The sequence below is a fragment of the Mastomys coucha genome, unplaced genomic scaffold, assembly GCF_008632895.1.
Source record: "Mastomys coucha isolate ucsf_1 unplaced genomic scaffold, UCSF_Mcou_1 pScaffold7, whole genome shotgun sequence".
Classification (NCBI taxonomy): domain Eukaryota; kingdom Metazoa; phylum Chordata; class Mammalia; order Rodentia; family Muridae; genus Mastomys; species Mastomys coucha.
The window spans coordinates 74011172-74032459 of NW_022196913.1; the positions used below are offsets into that span (position 1 = coordinate 74011172).

Here is a 21288-nt window from a genome sequence, read left to right on the forward strand (position 1 = left end):
AAAAACCTAGGATAGGGAAAACTATTCTCAACAATAAAGAAACTTCTGGTGGAATCACCATCTTGGACCTTAAGTTGTACTACAGAGGAATTGTGATAAAAACTGCATGGTATTGGTACAGTGACAGGCAGGTAGATCAATGGAACAGAATTGAAGACCCAGAAATGAACCCACACACCTATGGTCACTTGATCTTTGACAAAGGAGCTAAAACCATAAAGTGGAAAAAAGACAGCATTTTCAACAAATGGTGCTGGCTCAACTGGCGGTTAGCATGTAGAAAAATGCAAATTGACACATTCCTATCTCCTTGTACAAAGCTCAAGTCCAAGTAGATCAGGGACCTCCACATAAAACCAGCTACACTGAAACTAATAGAAAAGAAAGTGGGGAAGAGCCTCAAGCACATAGGCACAGGGAAAAATTTCTTGAACAGAACACCAATAGCTTATGCTCTAAGATCAAGAATTGACAAATGGGACCTCATAAAGTTGCAAAGCTTCTGTAAGGCAAAAGACACTGTCAATAGGACAAAACAGCAACTAACAAGTTGGGAAAAGATCTTTACCAATCCTATATCTGATAGAGGGCTAATATCCAATGCATACAAAGAATTTAAGAAGTTAGACTCCAGAGAACCAAATAATTCTATTAAAAATGGGGTACAGAGCTAAACAAAGAATTCTCAACTGAGGAATACCAAATAGCTGAGAAGCACCTAAAGAAATGTTCAACATCCTTAGTCATCAGGGAAATGCAAATCAAAACAACCCCGAGATTCCACCTCACACCAGTCAGAATGGCTAGGATAAAAAACTCGGGTGACAGTAGATGCTGGAGAGGTTGTAGAAAAAGAGGAACACACCTTCATTGTTGGTGGGATTGCAAGCTGGTACAACCACTCTGGAAATCAGTTGGTGGTTCTTCCGGAAATTGGACATAATTCTACCAGAGGACTTAGCCTTACAACTCCTGGGCATATACTCAGAAGATGCTCCAACATGTAATAAGGACACATGCTCTACCATGTTCATAGCAGCCTTATTTATAGTAGCCAGAAACTGGAAACAACCCAGATTTCCCTCAACAGAGGAATGGATACAGAAATTGTGGTACATCTACACAATGGAGTACTACTCAGCTATTAAAAACAATGAATTTATGAAATTCTTAGGGAAATGGATGGATCTGGAGAACATAATCCTGAGTGAGGTAACCCAATCACAAAAGAACACATGGTATGCACTCTCTGATAAGTGGTTATTAGCCCAGAAGTTCGGAATACTTGAAGTACAATCCACAAACCACAAGAAACTCAAGAAGAAGGAAGACCAAAAGGTGGACATTTCATTCCTTCTTAAAACGGGGAACAAAATACCCATGGAAGGAGTTGCAGAAACTAACTATGGAGCAGAGACTGAAGGAAGAGCACTCCAGCCTTATATAGCTGTCTCCTGAGAGGCTCTGACAGTACCCGACTAATACAGAAGTAGAGGCTCACAGCCATCCATTGAACTGAGTACAGGGTCCCCAATGAAGGAGTTAGAGAAAGGACCAAAGAAGCTAAAGAGTTTGCAGCCCCTTAGGACAAACAACAATATGAACTAACTAGCACCCTCAGAGATCCCAGGGACTAAACCACCAACCAAGGACTATACATGGTGGGACTAATGGCTCCGGCAGCATATGTATAGTAGAGGATGGCCAAGTCGGTCATCAATGGGAGGAGAGGAGCTTGGCCCTGTGAAGGTTCTGTGCCCCAGTGTAGGGGAATGCCAGGGCCAGTAAGCAGGAGAGGGTGGGGTGGCAAGCAGGGGGAGGGGGGAGGAAAGAGGGGTTTGTTCTTGTTGTTTTTTGGGTTTCTTTTTTTTTTTTGGAGGGGAAACTGGGAAAGGAGAAATCATATGACATGTATTAAAGAAAATATCTAATAAAAAGCGAATAAAATATGATAAGTGAACTTAGCATAAAGAATAAATAAATAAATAAATAAATAAATCTTTTTTTTTTTTTTTTTAAAAAGGAGAGTAAAATTCCAAGATACACTGGGTTACAATATGGATAAGCCTGTGTGTGTGTGTCTATGTGTCTGTCTGTATGCAGGCAAGCTAACTGTTTAGTTGATGAATCACTGAATTGTTTTCTGCAGTAGATGTATAATTTTATATTCCTAACAGTAGTATCTTGGACTCTAATTTCTCAGTTTCCTTACCAATGTTTATTATTTTTGATTTTTAAAGATGGTGATCTAAAAGAGTATTAAACAGTGTCACTCTTGTTTGATTTACAGTCTTACATAGTAGTGATTTTGAGCACCTATTTCATGGCTCATTTGTGTCTTCTTTGGTAAAGTGTTTATTGAAACCTTTGTCCTTTTCTTTCTCTTATGGCTTTTTTGAGTCAGTCTTGCTGTGTAGCCCAGGCTAGCCTTGTACTGGCCCCTCCCTCCTAAGAGTGGGATTATAGGCTCGGGCCCCTTTGGCTAGCTTCCTTTGCCCAGTTTGAATCAGCTTGCTTGTTGTTGCAGAGCTGTGTGCATTCTAGAATTTTTCAATCTGAATATTAACCCTTTACTAGAGGTATGATTTGTAAATATTTTTTTCTTTTCCTGTGAATTGACTTTTGACTCTCTGAATGGTATCATTTGACACAATAGGCTTTCACTTAAAAGAAGTCTAATTTATCCTTTTACTTGTCCTCATTTCAGCGATTCTAAGTGTTTCATGGAAGAAATAAGCCATATAATGTAAATGCGAAGGCACATATTTAGATATACATGTGGTCAAAATACCCATGATCATAAAAATTAAAATAAAATTAAAAATTAAAATATAGTTCTAACAGAGGATAAAAATAAATCAGATTAGAGAATAGAAAATATTACTGCTGTCTCAGCACCTCAGGAGACTTTAAGTACGGGTAGGCTAGCGTCTGCTTCCTTCCTTCCCGGTTCTATTCCAATGTCTTCTCTGCTATTCCTATTTTCCTTATCTTGCAATTTTTCTGTTTTTGAACTGTTCATATGTCCTCCACGAAAGACAAGGTGATCTTCCCTGATCCTTCACCATACTTCCCAATGCTCATTACAACTCCTTCTCTGGTCATGTCTTCTCAACATAGAATGCCTCTCTCTGTGATGGTGACTACAGATTGTCAACTTTGACAGGATGGAGACTCACTTAGGAGACACCCATGAGAGAGCATGTAGATTAGAGCAATCTATGGCCCTGCCTCTGAGGGATTACTCTGATGAGGTTAACTGACATGGACCAACTCATCCTTGGCCTTGGGTCCCAGCCTGCATGTGAAGCAGAGAGCCAGCTAAGCAGCAGCACTGCCACTCTGGACTTGCCAACTGTGATGTAGCATGATCAGCCATCTCAAGTTCCTTCCTGGTGGACTGGACCCTTGAATTTGAATCCAAATAGCCCCTTGATTCCTTAAATTGCTTTTTTCCAGACATAAGAAAAGTTAACTAATATACATCCTCAGTTGTGTCTGAGCGGCATCTTTCCCTTAAACTGTAACAGCCTCGTGTGTTCCCGGTTTGCATTCTTGCCTTTTCAGTCCCTCAAGTGACAGAAAGACTGAGCCATTGAAAAGATAGATCACATCACCATACTCTATTGCTGCAAACTCTGCACTTGGCTTTTCATACAAAATCTTTATCACAGTGAAATGTGAGCTGTCTCTGTAACATGCATCAGTTCCATCTCCTGTCATATAACTAGTATACAGTTAATTAAATTAAATTGAAGGGCCTTTTACCTCTGTGGCTAGTTGGCTTTCTTAGCTATTTTATTTTTCAAACCAGTAGGATTTACAACATCCAGCACACTTCAATGAATGATTTGCTACTCTGAGCACTTATTCTATGCACGTGTTTATAGATATATGTGCCTTGTGCATACGAACAGACAGAAAGCCATGCGCTGCTCAGTCCACTTGTTTCTACCTGGATAAAAACACAAGAAGAATTGAATTTTCCCTTTCATGGAATTATAGCATCGGGGGATTTTACACTAGGAAAAAGATCTTCTAATCATTCTTTTTGTATTTGAAAAAGCTAGTTCCATAGAAAGTAAGATTACTCTAAGTTACATACCTGTTTAAATATAGAATTAAGTCATGCATCCTTTAATTTCATAGCATTTATCCCACCACATACCTGTACCTTATTTACAGTGCTATATGTGTGTACCTGATGTCCAATTACACGTGCTCATTGTATTTACAGCACTGCACTGTGCACTATATTTACAGTACTGCATGTGTTTACCGTATTTATGACACTGCATGTGTGTACTGTATTTAGAGTACTGCATGTGTGTGCCATATTTGCAGTTCCACATGTGAGCGCTGCATTTACAGTGCTGTACGTATGCACTGTATCTACAGTTCCACGTGTGTGCTATATTTACAGTGCTTCATGTGTGCACTATACTTACAGCTCCACATGTGTGTGTGCTGTATTTACAGTGCTGCATTGTGCACTGTGTTTATAGTACTGCATGTATGTATCATATTTACCGTTCCACATGCGTGCACTGTATTTATAGTATTGCATGTATGTATTGTATTTATAGTGTCATTTGACTTCTTGAATGCTTAGGTCAGACATGCAGGCTCATAATGTTAAGAGTTTATTTATCCAATTAATTTTAAAATTACATTTATTTGTTTTGCATGTATGTGTGAGAGCATGTGTATCTGTGTGTTTGCTTATCTGTGTGCTAGTTCACCTGTGTGTGTGGAAACTGGATGACAGCTTGCAAGAATGGGTCCTTTCCTTACACTATATGTCATGAGGATCAAACTAAGGTCATCAGGCTTAGAAGCAAGTGCCACCTCATCAAACTTAATTTCCAATTTTACTTCCAGAGTCCAAAAAAATTATTACATTTACATTGGTCTGAGCAGCATCTTTCCCTTAAACTAAAGCAGCCTCGTGTGTTCCCTGTTTGCATTCTTGCCTTTTCAGTCCCTCAAATGACAGGAAGACTGAGCCGTTGAAAAGATAGATCACATCACCGTAATTTATTGATGCAAATTCTGCACTTGGCTTTTCACACAAAATCTTTATCAGGATGAAATGTGAGCTGTCCCTGTAACATGTGTCAGTTCCATCTCCTGTCACATTCCTTTGTGCTCACCAAACTCCAGCCACTCTGGCCTCCTTAAGCTGTTTCTTGAGAATTCTATGAATGTTCCTGTGTGAGTCTTTAAACTGGCTGATCTTCCAGACTGGAATGTTCTATAAGATAGTGTGATCATTTATTTCCCTGGTGACTCTGCTCAGAGGTCCTCTTCTCAAAGAGGCTTTCTATGACCACCAATTTAACTGAAGCTTCCACCGTCCCACTGTTTTCTACTCTTTACAAGTTGAAACTGGCCTTCTCTGCAACTAGAATGGAAATCTGATGAAGCCAAGAGATTCTTTTTAACTTCAAACCCCTGCTGCTATGATTACCTAGGACTTAGTAGATACATGATTATTTCACACAAAACAATTTATGTTCACTTCCTAATTCACTCAGCAAGCATTTACTACACATTTATAATTTAACAAACAGTCCACCAGTATTGGAGATACAGAGATGAATAAGACATAGTTTTGCTTCATTTGGTTTTCTAAGGAATTTGAGGTTTGGGAAAAGTCTCCTGATGTGTGAGCAATAAACTAGGAGACGATCTCTTACGTGCTACAAGCAGAGTGTTGACAATGCACGGAGAACTCAAAGGCACAGCCTCAAGCTCTGCTCTAACAAGTGAAGATCATCTCACGGAAGAAGCAAAACTGAGCTTAAACCTTTCCTCTCTTAAACATTAAACTTTTAACATTTACTACACATACTTACAGGGCACAGGCCAGTACATTAATACATAGAAAAATATGAAATTGGGGTCTGACTGTTTCCATTACTTAGTGCTTGGAACCTTGGAGATTCTGTCTTCAACTCACTAAGTCGTAAGGATGAGAAGGCACACAGACACAGCTGGGTGGAAGGTTCCATAGTCCAACCTTTCTCATGAGAACTGCTCTTAGACAAATCCTTTCTAAGCACACACTAGGGGACTGAATTGGGTGGAACCACTCCCATGACACCTTGTTGCTGTGCTGATTATACATTTACCATGACAAGCTTTACCTGTCTGTATACTGACTTACCTAAGTCTTCCATTAGATTCTAAAATCTGAGAGTTGTGCTACTTCTATCCTTAATGTCTAGTATAAAGTATTGTTCTTATACCAAGTTTGCTGAATAAACACTAAATCCCTCACTTTGAAATATGGGAGGACTGGAGGGAGGGGAAACTGTGGTTGGGATGCATTTTATGAGAGAAAAAAAATACTTAGAAAAAAACAAATAAATGACTAAATATTAAAAATAAAGCAATAGGTATATATTTAAGTTCTAGATTATCTATGCCACTCTCTGAAATTTTAATTTAACAACTAACTAATGTATTTAACATGAACAAAAAGGATTAGCATGTGACTGTCATTGCCTTCTCAATGAATAAAAAGAAGAAAGTGACAAAGCAGAGTCAATGACGTCATATGATGTTAGAGAGAAAAGATTTATGTAAAACGGATTTGTTTTTAACTTACGATTCTAAGCAGAAAAGTTATTGAAGCAATTGAGGGAGGGGAAATAATGCTGTTATCTAACTTATTATGGATCTTCTATTTAATAATGGTAAAAATTATTATTATCAATGAGCTAGAGGTACATCCTGAAGACGTTTTATAGGCTACAGCCATTTTTCCCAATGAACTCAATGGGGCATTTGTATCTCTTATACAAATGATGATTCTGAAGGTCAATTAAATTTATGATCTATCCAGAGTCACACGGTGAGTGAGCAGAAGAGGAGGAATTTCAGCTGCTTTTATCTGACGCCAAGTCCTAAACCTAACTTCCAATATGTAAGGCTTTACAGTTACCTATATGTTTGTAAGCCCAGTTTAAATCATATTATAGGCTTGCTGGGCACACTTCATGTGCTGCGTTAACAGACAAAGAAAATGACAGTTAGCACACTGATGTACTTAGTTTGTTGTTTAATTTTCAGAAACATGGATATCTGCTTTCTAGTATATCTCAATGAGAATATGAGAAAATAACTTTCCACTAGTTTCCTTTCAATAGCTACTACTATAATAGTATGTTGTGTCTGCAACTAGTTTATTCCCCAAACATTTAATATATTTTTGTATATTGTTGGGCCATTTTGTATATTGCTGCCATTATAAGTAGCAATGCTATGGTCAGTAAGTGGGACAAGAACTAGAACTTCTGGTTGGCATAAATGGATTCCTACCCTCTATATAGTCTTTGTTGGTGGTGTTGAATCTATAGAGGGACGGGAGACAGTCTGCATTTTCAAAAATCACAAAGTTAGATATAAAATTATAAAACTACTGATTAAATTTAGAAAGGGAGGCTCCTGTGACATATTAATTTTATATACTTTGCTAAAAGATGCTAGTTTATAAGTATGCAACAGAAAAACTTTTTAAAGTAGCACAAATATTCAAGTCACAAATATGACTTGGCCATGAATAGTAATTAGTAAAGAACAGACAGAAAGATAAATATTTTATATGAATTTATAAAATTCAAACACTCATAAATTTAGTGATGGCAGTGAAAGGTGTTTTTTTTTAAGATTACTTTTTGTTTTTAACTTAAAAATCATTAACTCTGAACGTATTTCTTGGTATTTTAGATTACTGTTAATTTGAGCTGGTACTTTACACTTTTAGAACACAACAGTTATTTATAATAGTCCCTCATGTTACATTGACTTACATCCACTCTTTCAGTCCTCACTGGAGAAAAACATGTTGATGCTTTTTAGAGAAAGGTCTGCAGAGCAGATGCTGCTCCAGTGCAGAGCAGCCAGTTCCAGTAAGGGATACAACAGCATTTTCAATCAGAGCCATCATGTGCCAGGAATGCAAAACAGAGCACTGATCATAATCCAGCTTATGAATCATAAGGTCCACATGGAATACAAATATTTGAAAACATTATTAGGAAATCCTACTCCACCACTGGGACAGACTTATGCTCTAACAGTCTAAGAAACAATTAGATACTTTGTATGAAGTATCTTTACATCTGTTATGTTTACTAACTTAAATTTTCTAAATACCCTGTTATAATTCACTAATTTCCGAGATATTTACACAAAGATCTTAGGAAGTATTTGCAGCACTAATGAGAAAAGAGTACTTCTTTAGTAGACAACCTACTTAAAATAGTCTAACCTTTAATAATCTCCTTAAGCACCAGGAAACTCCTTTACAAAGAAGCCTTTTTAGAACTGACATCTACTGGCTCTGCCTTCTTCTGTCTAACATTACCCACTTGGTCTGCTGAACCTCATACTCAGAAACTCACTCAATGCAGCATCCTAGACAATGGCGGAAATAACTATAAAGCTGTTCTAGAGGATCTGAGACAAAATCTAGCCAATAGCTTACAGTCCCAGACATAATACACAAATGAACATACTAATGACAACAGTAAGAAATCAGGGTGCCTTTGCTGCTCAGAATTAAGCTAGTGACATAGAAAGCTGCAGGAGTCTTCTCAAATGAGAAGGGTGTGAAAGCAGAATATTCTGTCTAGAATGGAAACTAAAAAGTCAATGTGATACCATAAAGAGATCTCCCCACAGTGGAGGAAATGCCTCACACCCTGAAGTCTGTATCAACTGCTTGACAATAGAGTGCTAGGAACCTTGGAAACTAAAGGCTAAGTTGGAGAACAAGACTGAAAAAGAGGCTGGAATAAGGTCAGAATTGAGATTCGGCCATCAAGGTAATTAGAGTTCATGCAAAAGGGAGTTAACTACTAGTAGATATTTTACAAGCCAAATTTGAAAGAAATCATGAGGGGAAAACCAGTATTCTGAAAATCTTTTGTACAAATATAATGGGTCAAAAATAATTTCAACATGCTGGACCTAAAAGACCAAACTGACTCTAAAAAGTGTGTGGGGGGGTAGGGGGTGGGTGTGTGTTTACACATCTGCAGGATCACAGTGGCCTGAATAAATTGAAGAAAAAATAGTAGAGATAATGCTAGTTATTTATAAGCAAGTGTGATGTGATGGATCTTGCCACTTTAACACCCAGTGAAAGAATCAAAAAACTAATTCTTTGTGGTAAACGGCTGATGACATCACCATGGCCTGTATAGTGTAAGGTCCTTGAGATGGAGCAGACAAAGGTGGTGGAAGGTCGCTCTCTTGTATCTGCACAACTGATTCTGGGGCTGGTGACAGTGGTGGTTTGAATGGAAAATGGCTCACGTACTTGAACACTTGGTTCCCAGCTAGTAGTGCTGTTTGGGGGAGGTCATGGGACATTAAGACACAGCTTTGGTAGGGATAAATCTATCATCTAGGGTGGACTTTGTGAGTATTCTAGTCTCACCCTGTTTCCAGTTCACTGTCTCTGCTTCCTAAGTGATGAAATGAGAATTGCAGCTGACTATCCTGGATGCCACAGCCCTGCCTATCTTTTGGCTATGCTCTCTCCTAGAACATGACTTACAGTAAACCTTCCTCCATAGTCACTTTTTAGGTCATAGTATTTTACCATAACAACAGAAAAGTAACTAACTCATGTATTCATTGATGTTAACATACTAACATTCTATCAAAAAAATTATGAAATTGGTTCAGCTCAAAGAGGCAAAAAAATCAAAAGGTACTACTATAAATTTGCATAAACATCCCCAGTTATTGAGGAATCACCCTGATTATTGCCCCAGAGCAAGGCGAGACAGGTGAACAAATCAGTGAATCCCACTTACCCTCAGAAAGGACAGCATTGCCATTCACGTTACACAGAGCCCTGTCGCTGCTTCCATGCATAGCAGGGGCACTAACAGACAACTAAATCTTGTTGCAATAGTTCTGTGTTCATCGTACCTGTGCTAAATACTACTTGAGAAAAAAGAGAATATTCTCCCCTAAAGAGCTGTCCTTAAGCACTTTTTTTATATCTAGTTTGTAAAGCAATATAAACTGCAAAAAAACCCAAACAAATAAACAAACACTATAGCTTACAAAACAGTATAAATTCAGTAACTCAGTATTATTAAGACTTGTGATACCTGAAACTATGCACAAAGAACTAGCTCTCTTCTCACTGGATTAGTAGGTGGACTTTCTACTTCAGTGCAAGCACATCAGCCCAGCAGCATATATACCTGCTGCCTTTGACACACCTGTTTTTAACAAACAGAAACTTGATGAATCCCAAACATTTTACATGTTAGTAGGCATGTCTTAAAATTACATCAGAGCTTTCAAAAACCTCAGAAGTCCTAAAAGACTAGTTCATCAGTAAACAAGCGTAATACTGAGCAGCGTGTGGGCAGGGCTTCAGAGGTTCATAATGCAAGACTGTACAAGTTTTTGGCATTATACTAAGTTTCCAAACAAGAAATTATCTTCCATTCCCTATGCACAAAGCTGATGTACAACAGAGTAAATTAAATGGTAAAAGTAATCCTAACTATGGCTTTTACTTTTTTTCTCACAGCCAAAAAGCTGTCAAAAGATTAGCAAAATATAAAAGGAGCTTACAAAATCAGATGTTTTAGAACAGTTTTGACTATTTTATTGCTAAAAGCGATTCAAAACATGTCCACAAGAGGGCACCACAGACAAAAGACTAAAATTTCATTAACCAGAGGCTCAAACAAAAGGTTAGTATTACATTAACTCAGTAACTTTACCAGAAACAGATTGGTAGTCATTTATAACCTTTAACCAAGACATTTTGGACTACTATCATGACTGTGATGCCATTATAATTTAGTAAAAGCAATTATATTTTATAAAAACACTTTATACTTTACAAGGAAAACATGTTTTCAGCACTTGCTACTTTTCAGAATAACTTACAAATAGTAGATAAAGTTCAAAAAATACTTTTTAATTCTACAAAACCAATAAAATCTTTTAATAGCAAATATTCATATTACTGTATTCCAAATAGATTTTATATGAATTAAGGCATATCTTATGTCCCTAGAATAAATATTAAGAGCTAATTTGTCATGAAAATTTTCCTTTGCGAAAATTTAATACTTCATAGAAGAACTTTGACCTGCACACATTTAAAGTTCTGCTATTAGATAATTGAAACAAATTGAATTCAGAAATGTAAAATGCAAAAGAAGCAGCTTAAAATTCTAGGAAAAAATTATTTAGGCTAGCAAAAAATAATTCTTTCAACCCAAATATTCACTTAACTGCTGCTGAAGAAAGATTTCAGATATCAGTGTGTATAAGTTCATAAATACAGATTCAGGTTGAGAATTCCTTATAGAAGAAGCTCCAAGCAGAGTGTTTTAGATTTTGTTAAGAGTTTATAATATTTATCTAGATATTTGGTATTTTAGAAGATTAAAATATAAACATGGAATTTATCTATATGTAACTCCATACAATTTTACATTCAGACTTGTATCCACATGCTTCCTTCAACCCAGGTATGAAATTTTCTATTGTGGCATATGCCAATACTCAAAATTCCAATTTTGGAACACTTTATAGAACTCAGATTTTTTTCATTAGGAATGTTGAACCTACACATTCTGTGGTAACAATTATTTTGTAGAACTATTCTAAAGTAAGATGTAAGTAAAATTATTATAAAGTACTTATATACAGTGACTCAAAAATATTTACATAGTTAGTACTATGTATCAGTGCACTGAGACGTATATATCCTCTGTCCTTGACAGAGTTAGAAATACACAATTATAGTAAGACAGTGCTCCATACCCAAATATCGCCAGGAGAGCTGTGAGCAGAGCTAAGACCACTACTTCTGCTCAAATTCCTGGACCAAGAGGGACCCTCCCAGAGCTATTAGGACTCAGGAACCAAGGAACAGCCAGGGACAGGATCCTTCCAGTTTCTTTCTGCATCTGGGAACTGACCCTGTGCCAAAACTCTCCATACCCAAATTCCACTTAGAGAGAACTGGTCCCCCAGGAGTACTGACACAGGCTCACAGAAGGGAAAAGCCACAGTCAGAGACAGCAAGACCAGCTAACACCAGAGATAACCAGATGGCGAGAGTCAAGGGCAAGAACAAAAGCAACAGAAACCAAGGCTACTTGGTATCATCAGAACCCAGTTTTCCTACCACAGTGAGCCCTCAATACTCCAACACACCAGAAAAGCAAGACTCTGATTAAAATAACATTGCATGATGATGGAAGAGGACATTAAGAAGGACATAAATAACTCCCTTAAATAAATACAGGAGAACACAAGTAAACAGTTAGAAGAACTCAAAGAAGAAACACAGAAATCCCTTAAAGAATTACAGAAAAAGTTAACTAGGGGGCAAACTCCACAGCCAGTCCCACAATACCCAGGGGAAGCTCCACTCCCAGGTGCTCTAACACACAGAGGATCATAGGATCAGACGTGAGGAGGACAGAACATCTGTCCCAACACCTGGAGTAACATGGACCAGCAGGACCCAGGCACACAGAAACTCCGCCAGTAGAACATCATGGGTTCCTTTTTGTCTTTTTCTGGGCTGGTGCCCTAAGCAGACCTTGGGTGTAAACTCTGAAGTGAGTCCCATAATACCAAGAGGAAGCTCTACTCCTAGGAGCTCTAAGGAGCCTAGGATAATGGAATCCCAGAATCACAAGATCACAGAGACAGCTTGACTCTGAGGAGTTCTGACACAACCAGAATCACAGGAAGGACAGGCTTCAGTCGTATTTGGCCAAGGCAGGTAACACTAGAGATAACCAGATGGCGGAAGGCCAGCATAACAAAATAAGCAATACAAACCAATGTCACTTGGCATCATCAGAAGCCAATTCTCCCATGATAGCAAGTCCTGGATCACATCATCACCCCAGAAAAACAAGATTCAGATATAAAACCATTTCTCATGATGATACAGAACTTTAAGAAGGACATAAATAACTTCCTCAAAGAAATACAGGAGAACACAGGTAAACAGTTAGAAGCCCTTCAAGAGGAAACACAAAAATCCCTTAAAGAACTACAGGAAAACACAAACAAACAGGCAAAGGAAATGAACAAAACTATCCAAGATCTAAAAATGGAACTAGAAGCAATAAAGAAATTCCAAAGGGAGACAACCCTGGAGATACAAAACCTAGGAAAGAGATCAGGAGTCATAGATGTGAACAGCACCAACAGAATACAAGAGATAGAAGAGAGAATCTCAGGGACAGAAGACACCTTAGAAAACATTGACACAACAGTTAAAGAAATGAAAAAAGCAAAAAGCTCCTAACCCAAAACATCCAGGAAATCCAGGACACAATGAGAAGACCAAACCTGAGGATAATAGGTAGAGAAGAGAGTGAAGATTTCCAAGGTAATGGGCCGGTAAATAGTTTCAACAAAATTATAGAAGGAAACTTCCCTAACCTAAAGAAAGAGATGCCCATGAACATATAAGAAGCCTACAGAACTCTAAATAGACTGGACCAGAAAAGAAATTGCACCCGTCAAATAATAATCAAAATAACAAATGCACTAAACAAAGAAAGAATTTTAAGAGCAGTAAGGGAAAAAGGTCAAGCAACATATAAAGGCAGGCCTATCAGATTTACTTCAGATTTCTCACCAGAGACTATGAAAGCTAGAAGATCCTGGGCAGATGTCATACAGGCCCTAAGAGAACACAAATGCCAGTCCAGGCTACTATACCCAGCAAAACTCTCAATTAGCATAGATGGAGAAACCAAGATATTCCATGACAAAACCAAATTTACACAATATCTTCCACAAACCCAGCCCTACAAAGGATAATAGATGAAAAACACCAACATAAGGAGCCAAACTATACCCTAGAAGAAGCAAGACAGTAATCTTTCAACAAACCCACACAAATATAATTCTACCTCTTACAACAAAAATAACAGGAAGTAACAATTACTTTTTCTTAATATCTCATAACATGAAAATTAATGTTACCAACATATCCTAATTGATTGAAATTCAAAAATATGAGTAATTAGAAGTTTGTTGGCTGTCATCCATGGTCTCTCTAATTTGGTAATTGGAGAAATAGGTCCAATATTGTACAATCCATATATATTTTCTGCTTGTTTGTATATGACAGTGTCTTCCTGTGTACCACACAGTGGTCTTGAAATCATGCTTCTACTATCTCAGCCTCTATATTAGTAGTATTGTTTATTTGATGTTTTTACACTATATATGGTTTTAAGAACAGCTTACATATTTCAAAATTATTCATACAACAGAAAGAAATATAGACAATTAATGTGGGAGGTGGGTTGTAAGAGAACAACAAAGACTGAGACTGAATGCTTTGCTTGACGTTTGTAACTCTTGTATCAAGTTTGAAGAAGAGGATTTTATAAGTTACTCTTTCTCTGAGATGAATGCTTTTCAAAACCATCACAGCCAATGAACCAAATTCTTACCCTCACCTAATGTCTGTGCCACTCTCCAAGCAGAACCATTGTTCACTGAAACAGTTGGTGAATGACTTCATGGATAGACCATCTTAATATACACACCATTTCTTAAATGAATGTAACTTTTTCCCTGTGTGCTGAGAATGAAGACAATCATTCAAGTCAAATAGCTTTGAACGGAGGAGGAAATCTGTATCCAAAAATCGTGCCTATAATTCATTCCTTGGTACAGCAGAATTGTCAACTCTTAGCTTAGCTACTAGGGAGGTAAAATCCTTTGGTGATGTGAGGGTCATTGAAGTACAGCCTTATTACAATGAACTCCAATAATGAACTCCAATGTCTAAAAATTGTTCTTATTTTGGGCTTGTACCACAGTAAGAGCCAAGATTTTAAGCTCAACTAAAAACAAAACAAAACAAACAAACAAACAAAGAAAAAGACTTTATCAATTTATGTTCATTTAAAAAAAACTAGTAGTGATATATTATTTTAAAACACAGAGTTAATGTTTGGAGTTATTTAAATTTTATATTGAGAAAAATGTATGTATTTTTAGTATTGCTGTAAACAAGTATCTACATACGACTGTTCAATTGATTGTTGTTTTATACCAAACAACTTATATAATACTCATTTTTATTGTTACAGTATTTTATAAATTTTAAAGAATATGACAAAATAAAAAAGAAAGGTATGGCAGGTATTAAAGGGGGTCTCTAGAAGGAGGTGGAATACAAAAAGGAAAGAAGAATGTAATATAATTCTATTTACTTAAAATATGTTTTTAAATGTTAATAAACTCAGATAAATTGAACTTATGTATCTTTTCTCATCATAATGCAATAAAACTTAAATTAATAAAAAAAATTACAGGAAAACACAATGAAATAAGTGAAAGAATTGAATAATAACACCCAGGGTCTAAAAATGGAAATATAAGCAATAAAGAAATCATAGAGGAAGACAACCCTGGAGTTAAAAACCCTAGGAAAGAAATTAGGAGTCATAGATGCAAGCATCATCAACAGAAAACAAGAGATAGAAGAGAGAATCTCAGGGGCAGAAGATACCATAGAAACCATTGGCACAACAGTAAAAAAACAAAACAAAACAAAACAAAAAACACAAAACAAAAAACAAAAACGCAAAATGCAAAAAGTTCCTCACCCAAAACATATAGGAAATCCAGGACACAATGAGAAGACCAAACCTAAGGATAATAGGTAGAGGAGAGAGTGAAGACTCCCAACTTAAAGGGCCAGTAAATATCTTCAACAAAATTATAGAAGAAAACTTCCCTAACCTAAAGAAAGAGATGCCCATGAACATCCAAGAAGCCTATAAAACTCCAAATAGATTGGACAAGAAAAGAAATTTCTTCTATCACATAATAATCAAAACACCAAATGTACTAAACAAAGAAAGAATATTAAAAGCAGTAAGGAAAAAAAGTCAAGTAACATATAAAGGCAGACCTATCAGAATTATATCAGACTTCTCACCAGAGACTATGAAAGCTAGAAGATCCTGGGCAGATGTCTTAAAGACCCTAAGAGAACACAAATGCCAGCCCAGACTACTATACCCAACAAAACTCTCAATTACCATAGATGGAGAAACCAAGATATTCCATGACAAAACTAAATTTACACATTATATTTCCACAAATCCAGCCTTACAAAGGATAACAGATGGAAAATGCCAACACAAGGATGGAAACTACACCCTAGAAAAATCAAGGAAGCAATCTTTCAACAAACCCAAAAAGATATATCCACACAAACATAAAAATAACATTAAAAAAAAACAACAAGAAGTGACAATCATTACTTCTTAATATTTCTTAACATCAATGGACTCAATTCCCCAATAAAAAGACATAGACTAACAGACTAGATACATAAACAGGACCTAGCATTTTGCTGCATACAGGAAACCCACTTCAATGACGAAGACAGACACTATCTCAGAGTAAAGGGCTAAAAAACAATTTTCCAAGCAAATGGCCCCAAGAAACAAACTGGAGTAGCCATTCAAATATGGAATAAAATCTATATTCAACCAATAGTTATCAAATAGGATAAGGAAGGATACTTCATACTCATCAAAGGAAAACAATCTACCAAGATGAACTCTCAATTCTGAACAGCTATGCTCCAAATTCAAGGGCACCCTCATTCATAAAAGAAACTTTACTAAAGCTCAAAACATACATTGTACCTCACACAATAATAGTGGGAGACTTCAACACCCCACTCTCAGCAATGGACAGATCATGGAAACACAAACTAAACAGAGACACAGTGAAACTAAGAGAAGTTATGGACCAAATGGATTTAACAGATATCTACTGAACATTTCATCCTAAAACAAAAGAATATACCTTCTTCTTAGCACTGGATGGTACCTTCTCCAAAATTGTCCATACATATGATTATAAAACAGACCTCAACAGATAAAAGAAGACTGAAATCCCATGCATCCTATCACATCACCACATACTAAGGCTAGTCTTCAATAAAAACAAAAACAATGGAAAGCCCACATATACATGGAAGCTGAATAATGCCCTACTCAAAGATAACTTGATCAAGGAAGAAATGAAGAAAGAAATTAAAGACTTTTTAGAATTTAATGAAAATGAAGGAACAACATACCCAAACTTATGGAACACAATGAAAGCAGTGCTAGTTCTAAGTGCCTCCAAAAAGAAACTGGATAGAGCATACACTAGCAGCTTGACAGGACATCTGAAGGCTCTAGAACAAAAAGAAGCAAATTCCCCTAAGAGGAGTAGATGGCAGGAAATAATCAAACGCAGGGCTGAAATCAACCAAGTGGAAACAAAAAGAACTATACAACCAAGCCAGGAGCTAGTTCTTTGAGTAAATTGACAAGATAGATAACCAGACTAACCAGACTAACCAGACTAACCAGAGAGCATAGAGACAGTATCCAAATTAACAAAATCAGAAATGAAAAGGAAAACATAACAACAGAAACTGAGGAAGTTCAAAAAATTATCAAATCCTACTACAAAACCCTATATTCAACAAAACTGGAAAATATGGATGAAACGGACAATTTTCTAGACAGATACCAGATACCAAAGTTAACTCCAGAACAGATGAACTATCTAAACAGTGCCATAATTCCTAAAGAAGTAGAACCAGTTATTTTTCCAACCAAAAAAGCCCAGGACCAGATGGGTTTAGTGCAGAATTCTATGAGACCTTCAAAGAAGACCTAATGCCAATACTCTTCAAACTATTCCCCAAAATGCAAACAGAAAGAACACTACCCAATTCATTCTATGAAGCCATAAGTATGCTTATACCTAAACCACAGAAAGACCTAACCAAGAAAAAGAACTTCAGACAAAACTGAATATTGATGCAAAAATACTCAATAAAATTCTCGGAAACTGAGTTGAAGACCACATCAAAAAGATCATCCATCATAGTCAAGTAGGCTTCATCCCAGGGATTCAGGGATGGTTCAATATATGGAAATCCATCAATGTAATTCACTATATAAACAAACTCAAAGAAAAAAAAACACATGATCATCTCATTATATGCTGAGAAAGCATTTGACAAAATTCAACACTCTTTCATGGTAAAAGTCTTGGAAAGATCAGGAATTCAAGGCCGATACCTAAACATAGTACAAGCAATGTATAGCAAACCAGTAGCCAACATCAAACTAAATGGAGAGAAACTTGAAGCCATCCCACTAAAATCTGGAACTAGACAAGGCTACCCACTCTATTCAATATAGTACTTGAAGTTCTAGCTAGAGCAATTAGACAACAAAAGGAGATCAAGAGGATACAAATTGTAAAGAAAGAAGAAAAAGTATAACTATTCATGGATGACATGATACTATACCTAAGCAATCCCCAAAATTTTACCAGAGAACTCCTACAATTGATAAACAACTTCAACAAAGTGAGTAGATATAAAATTAACTCAAATTGATCAGTAGCCCTCCTTTATACAAATGATAAAGAGGCCAAGAAAGAAATTAGGGAAACAATGCCCTCCATAATAGCCACAAATAAAAGAAAATGTCAAGCAAGTGAAAGATCTGTATGACAAGAACTTCAAGTCCTTGAAGAAAGAAATACAAGTCCCCAGAAGATGGAAAGATCTTCCATGCTCATGGATAAGTAGGATTAAATGTGCCCCTCCCCCAGCCTTGAGTAGACTAAACAAACCCCCAATGGTTTTACAACCTGGCTGGAGTTGGCACCTGGCCTCACCATATTTGCAATTCCCAACTAGAGCAGAGCTTGCTTTGCAACTCAATCCAGCTAAAACAAAGGATGGGTCTGTGGGTTTAGCCTATATAAAGGCAAAACTGAAAATTAAACTTTGAGTCTCAATTAGAAACCTTTGTCTTGGCTTCATTCTTTCTCCTGCCTGTCCTTTTTCATTTCCAGTCTCCCCTTCAGGTATATTTAATTCATCCACAGCAATGTAAATGGTTACCTTACCAAAAGCAATCTACAGATTCAATGCAATTCCCATCAAAATCCCAACACAATTCTTCACATTGAAAGAGCAATTCTCAACTTCATGTAGAAAAACAAAAATCCCAGGGTAGCCAAAACAATCCTGAACAATAAAAGAACTTTGGGAGGAATCACCATCCCTGACCTCAATCTGTACTACAGAGCAATGGTGATTAAAAATTAAGGTACTAGTACAGAAACAGACGCGCTGATCAATGGAATCAAATCAGAGACCAAGAAATAAATTCACACTTGATTTCTGATAAAGAAGCTAAAACCATACAAAAAAGAAAAACATCTTCAACAAATGGTGCTGGCCTAACTGGATGTCTACATGCAGAAGAATGAAATAGACCCATATTTATCACCCTGCACAAAACTTAAGTCCAGGTGGATGAAGAACCTCATCATAAAACCAGATACACTAAATCTCACAGAAGAGAAAATGGGAAATACCCTTAAACACACTGGCACAGGAGACAATTTCCTGAACAGAACACCAATGGCTGAGGCTTTAAGATCAACAACTGACAAATGGGTCCTCACAAAACTGCAAAGCTTCTGTAAGACAAAGGACACCATCAATAAAATAGCAGCCTACAGACTGGGAAAGGATCTTCACCAACCCTACATCTGACAGAGGGTTAACATCCAAAATTTATATAGAACTCAATAAGTTAGAAACCAACAAGCACCCCTGTTAGCATCCAGAACATGCAGTAGTTATGGGCGGGTCCACAGACCTGTTGCCAGGACAACGGCCACCATATTCCCAGAATCCATTTGGTTCAGCTCCCATCTTTACCTGGAACTACTACGACACAACCCGTATATATGAGACAATTCCTCCATTTCTCTCTCTCTCTCTCTCTCCCCTCTCTCTTCCTGCACTGCTATCCCCTTACTCCCCAATTAAACCTCTTACACTTGGAACTGTCTAAGCCTGGTGTCTGCAGACGCGTCCCCACCAAGACCCAATCCCATCATTTGGTGCCGGGCGCCTGGGACCGCGGCTGCCATGTGGAGCAGCACCCACCGAGGCTGCTGCTCCACTGCTGCTCTGCACAGAGAGCAGGTCCCATCACCGCCCACCTGGCGACTGCTCACCACTTCTTGCTAGAGACTCCAGACACCGCGGACACAACAAACCTACAGCCAAGCGCCACTAGACTACGAACTCTTAACCACATGAGCTGTACCCCACTCAGGCACCATTCAGTTCCATGTTTTCCATTTACCAGATTGCTCATAACCAGCTGCAGAGACACCGGCATATTAATTAATAGGATCAGTCAGGGGGAAGACTTCCAGCTTTCCAGATTAAGGTCTGGCCAACCTTCCCTGGAAATTACGGAATACAGCCACCCCCCTTGGCATACACGTTAGGATGTTCTGTCACTGGTTGCCCCTCCCTCAGAGGTAACTCTAGCTTCTAATTTCTCACAGGGCTCTTTGCAGCCGTCAAACCCCTGGATCCAGGGTGACTTACTTTCCCACGCAGGCCACCGGCCCTGCCAAATTGTCACTAGGGTTTCTCGTGACGACTTGAAACCACTAGCTTCGGCTGTTAACTTTTCTTGGTGCTTGGATTGTTCTCAGGACGCTGGTACGAACATCCAAACACCCCCCAATGGGTTCCAGAATGTCTTCGACAGTTCCTCCAGGCACCCCACTGGGATGTCTCCTGGAAAATCTCAAATCTTTAAAGCTTATGCCTGATTTGAAGGCATCAAAATTAATATATCTCTGCAATAAGGTCTGGGTTAAATATCAACTAGATGGGAATTCAAAGTGGCCACTTAACTCTAGACCCAGCTATTTTAAGGGGTATTAATACATACTGTCAGCGAACTGGTAAATGGAAGGAGGTTCCCTATATTCAGGCATTCATATATCTCAGTTACAATCCCTCCTTGTGTTCTTTTTGTTCCCCAACCCAACTTCTCTTAGCCATGAAGTCTACACAACCTCAACTTTCTCTAGATGACTCTACAATGCTAGATCCAGCTAATGAACCACCCCCTTTTCGTCATAATCCTGTCTCCTCGCCGCCAAAAGCCCAAACTGCCGCCCCAGTTCCTCCTCCTCACCAGGATGCTGCAGAGCCTGCTAGCTCTCCCTCTCTAGACCCCTCAACTTCTGTGCCAGATGTGGGCTGCTCCAAATGCCCCACAGTGGCAGCTACCTTTACTCCTCCTGTCACCCGCTCTAAGACTGCAGTCAAACCTTCAAGTCCCTCCTCTCCAAAGACACCTGACCCAGCAACCGTCCTACCTCTATGGGAAGTTG

General features: G+C 37.9%; 1 protein-coding gene and 1 long non-coding RNA gene across 2 annotated transcripts in view; both read right to left on the reverse strand.

The window, feature by feature from the left end:
- Stk3 (serine/threonine kinase 3) overlaps positions 1-21288 on the reverse strand; it is a 249173-nt gene that overhangs the window by 83368 nt on the left and 144517 nt on the right. The window lies entirely within an intron of this gene.
- Positions 3730-11534, reverse strand: LOC116082319. Its single transcript, XR_004115246.1, has 4 exons — positions 11479-11534; positions 10137-10250; positions 7818-7993; positions 3730-3955 (listed from the first exon to the last, which is right to left on the reverse strand). It is a non-coding gene; the product is annotated as an uncharacterized LOC116082319 (long non-coding RNA).